The sequence below is a fragment of the Musca autumnalis genome, unplaced genomic scaffold (genome assembly GCF_047663935.1).
Source record: "Musca autumnalis isolate F117 unplaced genomic scaffold, ASM4766393v1 scaffold_2, whole genome shotgun sequence".
NCBI classification, from domain to species: domain Eukaryota; kingdom Metazoa; phylum Arthropoda; class Insecta; order Diptera; family Muscidae; genus Musca; species Musca autumnalis.
Genome location: NW_027411755.1, coordinates 30,454,771 through 30,467,041, shown reverse-complemented (window position 1 = coordinate 30,467,041; position 12,271 = coordinate 30,454,771). Strand labels below are relative to the sequence as shown.

The 12,271-nt window shown below is 30.7% G+C and overlaps 3 long non-coding RNA genes across 3 annotated transcripts in view; all 3 read left to right on the top strand.

The window, feature by feature from the left end:
• Positions 1–12,271, top strand: part of LOC141393851 (uncharacterized) — a 394,506-nt gene that overhangs the window by 236,794 nt on the left and 145,441 nt on the right. The gene's annotated exons all lie outside the window — the stretch shown is intronic.
• On the top strand, positions 3,278–3,690 carry LOC141392672 (uncharacterized). Its single transcript, XR_012409846.1, has 2 exons — positions 3,278–3,418; positions 3,497–3,690. It is a non-coding gene; the product is annotated as an uncharacterized lncRNA (long non-coding RNA).
• LOC141392671 (uncharacterized) lies at positions 11,329–11,707 on the top strand. The gene is made up of 2 exons (XR_012409845.1): positions 11,329–11,529; positions 11,595–11,707. It is a non-coding gene; the product is annotated as an uncharacterized lncRNA (long non-coding RNA).

Here is a 12,271-nt window from a genome sequence, read left to right as displayed (position 1 = left end):
GAAAAAATATTTTTTAAAAAATCCACGATTATTGAGAAAATATTTTTTAAAAAAATCCACGATTATTGACAAAAAAAGTTTTTAAAAAATTCCACTATTATTGAAAAAATATTTTTTAACAAATCCACGATTATTGAAAAAATATTTTTTAACAAATCCACGATTATTGAAAAAAATATTTCTTAGCAAATCCACGATTATTGAAAATATATTTTTTAAAAAATCTACGATTATTGAAAAAAATGTTTTTTAAAAAATCCACGATTATTGAAAAAATGTTTTTTAAAAAATCCACGATTATTGAAAATAAATACTATTTAAGAAAACCACGATTATTGAAAAAAAATTTTCTTAAAAAATCCACGATTTTTGAAAAAATATTTTTTAAGAAATCTACGGTTATTGAAAAAAATATTTTTTTTAAAAAGTCTCCGATTATTGAAAAAATATTTTTTAAAAAATCTCCGATTATTTAAAAATATATTTTTTAAAAAATCCACTTTTATTGAAAAAATATTTTTTAACAAATCAACGATTATTGAAAAAATATTATACGATTATTAAAAAAAATTTTCTTAAAAAATCCAAGATTATTGAAAAAATATTTTTTTTAAAAAATCCAAGATTATTGAAAAAATATTTTTTAAACAAGTAAAAAAGTATCAGTCGGCTTTGCCGACAGAGATATACCCTCAGCCTGTGAAAATTGAAACACTTTTTTCACAAAAAACTTATGTAAAATTTTAGTCGCATGAACCGACAAAAATGTTGTTCAAAAATTTTGCGGAAAGGGTACTTAAAGGAATGGACCGACATGGACCATGGGGGTGCCGTAGGGGGTTTTTACACCCTTCGGGCTGTTTTCTCAAGAAGTATGGACTTGCCCCTGAAACAACTTTTACCATCGTAATTGAGGCAGCGAATGTAAGTTGCTTCAACAAAAATCAAAGTGATTTAATAGCAGGTCTTAAAGTGAACCTATCCAAATTTTTGCGTGTTAGGTACCGGATGGAGTGGAAAAATATAGTCCATGTTCGAACCTGATCTATATCTGGTAGATATTATGAGAATGTGTAAAGTATGGACCAAATCGGTCACTCCAATCAAGAGTTATCGTGCGCACAATTTTTCCGAATATTTTTGAACTTTTGTGGGGTAGGTACCTGAAGGAGTGGACCGATATGGCTTATCTACAAACTTAAACTAAGTTTGGAAACAATATTACGAAGGCCAAATTTTGGCCGGAATCGGCATATCCGTTCGAGAATTATCTTGCGCTTCCACCCATAAACATGGTGTCATAGGCTTTGTTTTTCAACTTTCAGGCTATTTTTTTAGGAAGTATGGACTTGCCCGTGAGGAAACTTGTACCTTCGTATAGGGGACAGTGAATACAAGATGCTACAACAAAAACCAAGGCGATTCGAAAGCAGGTCCTAAACTGAACTTTTCCGAAATTTTGTGTGGGAGGTACTCGAAGGAGATTACCGATTGAGTCCATATTGGAACCTCATCTAAGTCTGGTAGAAGTTTCATAATGTGCAAAGTATGAACCAAATCGGTTGCTCCCTTCAAGAGTTATCGTACGCACAAATTTTCCGAACGTTTTCGAACTTTTGTGGCGGAGATACCGGAAGGAGTGGACCGATATAATCCATCTTTGAACTTGAACTAAGTTTGGACAAAATATTACGAAAGCCAAATTTTGGACCGAATCGGAAGATCCGTTCGAGAGTTATCTTGTGCTCCAACCACTACACACGGTGTCATAGGGTTTTTTTGTAACTTTCAGGCTATTTTCTCAAGAAGTATGGACTTGCCCCTAATGAAACTTACAGCGTCGTATAGAGGACAGCGAATACAACTTGCGTAAACAAAAATCAAAGCGATTCGAGACCAGGTCCTAAACTGAACTTATCCGAAATTTTGTGTGGGAGGTACCCGAAGGAGTGGACCGATTGAGTCCATATTGGAACCTCATCTAAGTTTGGTAGAAATTACACGATGTGCAAAGTATGGACCAAATCGGTTATTCCCTACAAGAGTTATCGTGCGCACAAGTTTTGCGACAATTTTTGAACATTTGTGGGGGAGGTACCTGAAGGAGTGGACCTATATGGCCCATCTTCGAACTTATATCGAATCTGGACAAAATATTTCGATACCCAAAATTTGAACCGAATCGATTGATGCGTTCGAGAGTTATCGTGCGCACCAGCCAGCCAGACAGACAGACAGACGGACAGACGGACAGACAGACAGACGGACGGACAGTGCTAGATCTACTCAAAATTGTCTGAAACGGATATCGTACAAACATACTTGGGGTCTAAAACCATTATTTCGATGAGGCACATTTTTGGTCGTATCAAAGTGTAAATACCCTCTTTAGCCTAAAGGCTGAGGGTATAAAAATCCAAAATTATTAAAAAAATATTTTTTTAAAAATCCACAATTATTGAAAAAATATTTTTTAAAAAATCCACGATTATTGAAAAAAAATATTTTTTAAAAAATCCACGATTATTGAAAAAAATATTTTTTTTAAAAATCCACAATTATTGAAAAAATATTTTTTAAAAAATCCAAGATTATTGAAAAAACGTTTTTTAAAAAATCCACGATTATTTAAAAAATATTTTTTAAAAAATCCACGATTATTGAAAAAATATTTTTTAACAAATCCACGATTTTTGAAAAAATATTTTTTAACAAATCCACGATTATTTAAAAAATATTTTTTAACAAATCCACGATTATTGAAAAAATATTTATTAAAAAATCCACGATTATTAAAAAAATATTTTTTTAAAAAATCCACGATTATTGAAAAAATATTTTTTAAAAAATCCATGATTACTGAAAAAAATATTTTTTAAAAAATCTACGATTATTGAAAAAATATTTTTTAAAAAATTCACGATTATTGAAAAAATATTTTTTAAGAAAACTACGGTTATTGAAAAAATATTTTTTAAAAAATCAACGATTATTGAAATAATATTTTTTGAAAAACCACAATTATTGGACAAATACTGTTTAAAAAATCCACGTATTGAAAAAAAGAAATAAATTTATGTATTCTGTTATATCATCTCATTAATGCTTTGTTTTTTAATGCTTACCTGAACTTTAATATTTCCTCCGAATATATCACGTCCCAGTGGATCTGAGTAATAAATTTATAGTCATTAATTCTGGATCATGCCTTTACGAGTATTAAAAATGTATTATGTGTTCTAAATGTGTTATGCCCAACTGTTGTCTAAGTTTTAGATATAAAAGCTTGAGCATTTCCGAATTTAAGTAAGTTGAGATATTTCGTTAACCAACCAACCATCAAGATGAAATTTCTAGTAACCATTTTGGGACTATCAGCAATGGTCATATTAGCAGCAGCTAAACCCCAGTATGGAATGTAAGATACCATTATACATATTTCAATTAAAAATTCATTATTAAATAATTAATTATTGATTCATTTTTCATTTTGCAGAAGTGCCCATTATTTTAGTGGTCCATCAACACCACCCTAAATATTAAATATAATATAGTCAATTGTTTGTATTTTTTTTGGATATCAATTCCCTGCATGATTTAAATCTACTTTCAGAAAATTAAATAAACGGATTTTGAATGAAAAGCAAAAATAAATAATGTCTTGAGACGTATAAGTGTTGTCGTAATGTATACGCCACAATGTTTCGTTTACTGGACAAAACAGAGAGGAATTTTTAGGAAGAGTTTTTGGGGGTTTTTGGGATCAAAAAATTGGTATACAACACATTTATCAATTACTATTTTCGATGCTTAGCACAGAATGTTTTTTCTTGGTACCAAATTCAGTGTAGATTCCAAGCTCTTATAATCGAATTTTACCAAATCTTTATAAGTTCTTTGGTTTTTGAAAAATGTACACTGAATTTTAGTACCGGTTAGCAGCAAACATGAACTAATAAAATGGTTGCAAAAAGGCATCGACCCCGCTGAACCCTCCACCATGAAATGTACTAAACAGTAATAGAAAAATTCGTCTCCATTCTTTTTAAAATACCTTAAATAGAATCGATGACTATGAGAGAACATTTTTTCTTGCTGCCGAACTCGGAATAGATTCTAAGCTTCCTTTATCAAATATTGTAAGGTCGTTTGTAATCTCTTTAGCTTCCTAAAATGGAGATAGGGAATTTTAGTACCGTTTGGCAGAGAATATGCCTTGGCAATATGCCTCCAGCAAGGGTTAAATGGGTATTCATAATATTTGTTGGCAATTTTGAAATCTTCGTTATATAAAAAAACGAGCAAAGTACCCGCTACTTCGTATGCGGAAAGGATATACAAAACAAATAAAAAATATATAATATAGAACGGTGAACATAGAACATTTTTTTTACTAATACCTATTTTAATTGATATTTATTTTCATGTAAGTACTTAAGTCCTATTTTCCTCACGCCTACACATCAAGAGCCAGCCATAATTGTTGAGATATTTTAATTGGGGTGCTCAGCGCCAAGACGGCTTAACCCACCAACCGCGATCCTCATTTCCAGCTCTATCTGTTCCCCAAAACCATTTATAGTACTATTTAGTACTTTACATATAAATACGAACCTCCTCCTAATATTTCAAAATTCTCTTTACACAATAACAAATTGTACCAAATCCTGTACCGTATAGTACAATTCGTATATTTATGGTACATATTTCCTAAATCTGACGTTATTACCAAATAACAACAGTAATCTTAATTCAAAATCTCACGAATCCAGGTCTATTCGTTAGTCCAATACAAAATTGTGTCATGCATTGAACCATCTTCGCATCCCTAAGACTACCAAATCCTAATTGTACCAAATTTTGTACTTTTTGTAAACATAAGTACGAATTTCCAAAACAAACTCCAACAGTAATCTCAATTCCAAATTTCATGATTACAGCTCTAGCCGTTCGCTCAAATCCAAATTGTACCAAATTTGGTACCATTTAGTACTTTTCGCACCCATAACCAAAATTTCCAAAACTACCTCAATCCTACACTTCCACAGGTACATTAATTGCAAATTTGAGGATTGCAGCTGCATCAGATCACCGAAATCCAAATTGTACCAAATTTAGTACTTTTCGTACCCATAATTACAAATTTTCAAAACTACCTCAGTGCTTAGTTCAAACAAACAAAACATTGTTCCACAACATCCCATACGGGACAAGGGTGACTTCTCTCATATCAATGAGTGCACCCCGATTCATATTTAGCTCAATGATATGGGACCTACTGTTTATCGACGAGTCCGAACGGCGTGTCTTAAGACACCACTTATGGAGAAGTTTTTCAAGGCTGAAATACTCAGGAAATGTCGCCAACATTACTGAGGGGTATTTTGCCACCGTTGAAAAATGTTTGATGTTGCTTGGCCGGGGAATCGAACCCCCGACCTTCTGTGTGCAAGGCGGGCGTGCATACCATTGCACCACGGTGGCAAACAATAAGCTTAATTCCGAATTTCAGGATTCCAGACATATCCGATCACTCAAATCCAAATTTGGTACCATTTAGTACTATTCGTATCCAAAGTATGAATTTCTAAACCTACCTCTATCAGCACTCCAACATCAATTTTAGTTCCGAATTTCACGATTCCAACTGTATCCTATCACTGAAATCCAAATTGTACCAAATTTTGTACCATTTAGTACTTTTCCTACCCATAACTAAAAATTTCCAAAACTTTATCAATCCTGCGCTCCAACAGTACTTTTTATTCCAAATCTCGGGATTCCAGCTGTATCCGTTCACCCAAATCCAAATTGTACCAAATTTGGTACAATTTAGTACTATTCGTGCCCATGAGTACGAACTTCCACAACTACTTCAATCCTACACGCCAACAGTAATCTTAATTCCAAATTTCAGGATTACGGCTGCATCCGATCACCGTAATCCAAATTGTACCAAAATTTAGTACCATTTAGTACTTTTCGTATCCAAAGTACGAATTTCAAAACCTACCTCTATCAACACTCCAACATTAATCGTAATTCCGAATTTCAGGATTTCAAATGTATCCGATCACAAAAATTAAAATTATACCAAATTTGGTACCATTTAGTACTTTTCGTACCCATAACTAAAAATTTCAAAAACTTTATCAATCCTGCGCTCCAACAGTACTTTTTATTCCAAATCTCGGGATTCCAGCTGTATCCGTTCACCCAAATCCAAATTGTACCAAATTTGGTACAATTTAGTACTATTCGTGCCCATGAGTACGAATTTCCACATCTACCTCAACCCTACACGCCAATAGTAATCTTAATTCCAAATTTCAGGATTACAGCGGCATCCGATCACCGTAATCCACATTGTACCAAATTTAGTACCATTTAGTACTTTTTGTTCCCACAGGTCCCAATTTCCAAACCTACCTCTATCAAACACTCCAACAGTAATCTTAATTCCAAATTTCAGAATTCCCGCTATATCCGTTCACCCAAATCCAAATTGTACCAAATTTGGTACTGTTTAGTACTATTCGTACCCATGAGTACGAATTTCCACAACTACCTCAACCCTACACGCCAACAGTAATCTTAATTCCAAATTTCAGAATTACAGCTGCATCCGATCACCGTAATCCAAATTGTACCAAATTTAGTACCATTTAGTACTTTTTGTTCCCATAGGTCCGAATTTCCAAACCTACCTCTATCCAACACTCCAACAGTAATCTAAATTTCGAATTTCAGGATTCCAAATGTATCCGATCACCCAAATACAAATTGTACCAAATTTGGTACCATTTAGTACTTTTCGTAGCCATAAGTACGAATTTTCAAAAGTATCCAAATCCCATACTCCAATAGTAATCATAATTTCAAATTTCAATATTGCTCCTCTATCCGATCACTCAAATCCAAATTGTGCAAGATTTGGTACCATTTAGTACTTTTCGTACCCATAACCAAAAATTTCTAAAACTACCTCTATCCTACACTCCAACAGTAATATTAATTCCAAATTTCAGAATTCCTGCTATATCCGTTCACCCAAATTATACAAAATTTAGTACCACTCAGTACTTTTTGTTCCCACAAGTACCAATTTAGTACTTTTCGTTGCCATAAGTACGAATTTCCAAAAGTATCCCAATCCCACACTCCAATAGTAATCTTAATTCCAAATTTCACTATTCCAGCTCTATCCGATCACTTAAATTCATATTGTGCCAAATTTGGTACCATTTAGTACTTTTCGTACCCAAAAGTACGAATTTCCAAAATACCTCTATCCTACACTCCGACAGTTATCCTAATTCTAAATTTCAGGATTTCAGCTCCATCCGTTCCCCCAAATCCAAATTGTACCTTATTTGGTACTATTTAGTACCTTTCGTACACATATGTACGAATTTCGAAAACTACCTCCATATCTCAAACCTACACTCCAACAGTAATAGTAATTCCAAATTTCAGAATCGTTTCGCCCAAATTCAAATTGTACCAAATTTAGTACCATTTAGTACTATTCGTACACATGAGTACACATTTTCAAAACCACCTCCTTATATCAATTCATCTTCTAAACCTTGATTTTCATTCCGAATTTTAAGATTTTAGCTCTATCCGTTCACGTAATACCAAATGGTACTAAATTTAGTAACTTTTAGTACTTTTCGTACACTTATAGTTCGAATTTCCAAAAACCCTTTGGTACACCTTTCTAACTCTCTATCAGTGAACCTCATTCCAAATTTCAGAATTCTAGCTCTTCGCGTTTGCCTAATACTAAGGGTACCATATTTAGTACCTTTTAGTACTTTTCGTACCGTTCTAGTTCGAATTTCCAAAAATCCAGCCTTATCTGACACCTTGGGACCAAGAGTGACACTCCCTCAAAATTTCAAGATTCTAGCTCCAGCCGTTTAGCCTGGGCGTTGATTATGAATCAGTCAGTCAGTGAGTCAGTGAGTCATCATTACTCAACTCTTTTATAAGTATAGATAAACCTGTGGGATCTTGAGACGTATTAGTAGTGCCATCGAGTATACGCCACCGATTACTTTCAGAAAATGTATGGTTTTCTACAAAAGTTTTGTAGAGAAGTCCATTAGAATCTAATAACTCGTTTCTCAGTAGTAAATTGATAACAATATAATAAAATCTATATTAACTGTTTAGCTGCTCTCAGCTTTGGTCATATTTCGTTGATGCTAAATCTCTGCTCCGGAGGGGAAGTATGATCAAATTACAATTTAATAAATATATTCCAATTTTTTTAAATTATTGAACTTAATCTATTGTTTCCAGTGGTGGCCTCGGTGGTTTTGGTGGCCATGATTATTGAGGAAAATCGAAAAAAACACATTTACAAAATTAAATATAAAATCTAATATCGCTGTGCCTTTATATAACGTTTCAAACTGAGGAAGTACATCCCACTAGCCCTACATTACATTGAATTATGTATTAAAATTCAGCAAAATACTAAAAAGGCCATATGTCGTATAAGTACTGTCGTCAAGTATACGACCCCGACTACGTTTATAAGGAAATTAGCCTTGTTAATTTCTTATATATTTTTGTGAAAACTCTTCTTATATTCTGTAAAAAATCCATGTTTATTCTTGTGATGATGGATGAAAAAATATTTTTTATAAAAAAATCCACGTTTATTCTTGTGATGATGGATGAAAAAATATTTTTTATAAAAAATCCACGTTTATTCTTGTGATGATGGATGAAAAAATATTTTTTATAAAAAAATCCACGATTATTGAAAAAATATTTTTATAAAAAATCCACGATTATTGAAAAAAATATTTTTTATAAAAAATCCACGATTATTGAAAAAAATATTTTTTATAAAAAATCCACGATTATTGAAAAAATATTTTTTTATAAAAAATCCACGATTATTGAAAAAATATTTTTTATAAAAAATCCACGATTATTGAAAAAATATTTTTTATAAAAAATCCACGATTATTGAAAAAATATTTTTTATAAAAAATTCACGATTATTGAAAAAATATTTTTTATAAAAAATCCACGATTATTGAAAAAATATTTTTTATAAAAAATCCACGATTATTGAAAAAATATTTTTTATAAAAAATCCACGATTATTGAAAAAATATTTTTTATAAAAAATCCACGATTATTGAAAAAATATTTTTTATAAAAAATCCACGATTATTGAAAAAATATTTTTTTATAAAAAATCCACGATAATTGAAAAAAATATTTTTTAAAGAATCCTCGATTATTGAAAAATTTTTTTTTGAAAAATCCACGATTGTGGAAAAAATATTTTATTAAAAATCCACGATTATTGAAAAAATATTTTTTATAAAAAATCCACGATTATTGAAAAAATATTTTTTATAAAAAATCCACGATTATTGAAAAAATATTTTTTATAAAAAATCCACGATTATTGAAAAAACATTTTTTTTTAAAAATCCACGATAATTGAAAAAATATTTTTTATAAAAAATCCACGATTATTGAAACAATATTTTTTATAAAAAATCCACTATTATTGAAAAAATATTTTTTTATAAAAAATCCACGATAATTGAAAAAATATTTTTTTATAAAAAATCCACGATAATTGAAAAAAAATATTTTTTAAAGAATCCTCGATTATTGAAAAAAATTTTTTTGAAAAATCCACGATTGTGGAAAAAATATTTTATTAAAAATCCACGATTATTGAAAAAATATTTTTTATAAAAAATCCACGATTATTGAAAGCATATTTTTTATAAAAAATCCACGATTATTGAAAAAATATTTTTTAAAAAAAATCCATGATTATTGAAAAAATATTTTTTAAAAAAATCCACGATTATTGAAAAAATATATTTTTTTAAAATCCACGATTATTGAAAAATATTTTTTGAAAAATCCAAGATTATTGAAAAAATATTTTTTTTAAATCCACGATTATTGAAAAAATATTTTTTTTTAAATCCACGATTATTGAATTTTTTTTTTAAAAATCCACGATTATTGAAAAATATTTTTTTTTTTAATCCACGATTATGGATTTTTTTTTTTAAATCCACGATTATTGAAAAATGATTTTTTTTTTAAAAAATCAACGATTATGGATTTTTTTTTTTAAATCCACGAACATCGTTAAATTTCTACCAAACTTAGATGAGGTTCCAATATGGACTTAATCGGTCCACTCCTTTGGGTACCTCCCACACAAAATTTCGGAAATGTTCAGTTTAGGACCCGCTCTCGAATCACTTTGGTTTTTGTTGTAACGAATTGTATTCACTGCCCCCCATACGATGGTTTAAGTTTCATCAGGGGGAAGTCCATACTTCCTAAGAAAATAGCCTGAAAGATGCAAACAACCCCTATACACCGTGTGTAGTGGTTGGATTCACGATAACTTTTGAACGGATCAACAGATTTGGCATTCGTAATATTTTGTCCAAACATAGTTTAAGTTGGAACATAAGCCACATCGGTCCACTCCTGGGGGGTACCCCCCCACAAAAGTTCAAAAATGTTCGCACGATTACTCTTGAAAGGAGTGACCGGTTTGGTCCATACTTTACACTTCTTAATATATCTACCAGATATAGATCAGGTTCGAATATGGTCCGTATTTGTCTACTCCTTCGGGTACCCATCAAAACACACAAAATTACGAATAAGTTTACTCTAAAACCTGCTCTCGAATTACTTTGATTTTTGTTGAACCAAATTGCATTTGCTGCCTCCATTACGACGGTAAACCTTGTAAAAAACCCCTATGGCACCATATGTAGTGGCTGGAGAGCAGGATAACTCTCAAACTGATCAACCGATTTGGTCCGAAATATGGCCTTCGTCATATTTTGTCCAAACTTAGTATCAGTTCGAATATGAGCAATAATATTTAAAAAATATCACTAAAATGGTATACACGGAGCCAATTTGGTCCAAACTTTGGATCTCCTAATATTTTGTCCAAATTTAGTTGAAAATGGCCTATATCGGTCTTCTCATTATGGTACCACCCCCACAAAAGTTCAAAGTTTAAATTCACATAGCACGGCAAAGCCGACTGATACTTTCTTACTTGTTTTGTTATGAATTTTGTACTGATTGTCGAAGGCCTCAAATTATATGATTTCATTAGCAGGTTCATTAACAGATTTAAGATGGTGGCTATAAACCTATTCATAACCTTCTTTATTATGCGAAATATATTGTTGTTAAATTGAATTAAGGGTACTTTTGGAAGTTTAATATTTGCAAATATGTCATGTCTCATTCTATTTTATTGTACTCTCAATAATCCACTAAAGTAATTAATTCTTGGCCATGCTTTTAGCAAAAAAATATTTTAAGTTTTTCATGGCCAAATGTTCTAAATTTTGGATATAAAAGCTTAAATATTTTCGCAGCAAAGTTGATCTATTTCGTTAACCAACCAACCGTCATCATGAAATTTCTATTAACCATTTTGGGACTATCAGCAATGGCCATATTCGCAGCAGCTGAACCACAGACATGGAGAATGTATGTTAACATATTAGATATATAGCAAATGCATGGCTAATTAAGATTTTTATCTATTTTTCTAGGGATCTCGGGGGTGGTAGCAGCGAATAACAATTGAAAATCAATTCCAACAAGCTTTAAATCTACTTTCAGAAAATTAAATAAAAGGATTTTGAATATTAAGAAAAACTAATAATACTTTGAGGCGTATAAGTGTTGTCGTAATGTAGACGTCACCATGTTCCGTTTACTGGATTAAAAAGGGAGGGGAGTTTTTGGGTGCCACTACAAAACGTGGATTTAAAAAAAAATATTTTTTTAAAAAAATCGTGGATTTAATTTTTTTTAGAATAATTGTGCATTTTTAAAAATATTTTTTAATGATCGTGGATTTTTTAACAAATATTTTTTCAATCGTGTATTTTTTAAAAAATACTTTTTTAATAATAGTGCATTTTTTAAAAAATATTTTTTCAATAATCGTGGATTTTTTAAAAAATATTTTTTCAATAATAGTAGTTTAAAAAAAAATAATTTTCAAAAATCGTATTTTTTTAAATTTTTTTGTTTAAAAAATATATTTTTATAAAATCGTGGATGTTTTAAAAAATATTTTTTCAATAATCGTGAATTTTTTAAAAAAATACTTTTTCTATAATCGCTGATTTCGAATAGATTGTAAGTTCCTTTAAATAACTTTTTTAAAATGACTTTTTCTTCGAGACTTCTTAAAAAAACCTTTTTTTGGTGCAAATGTATT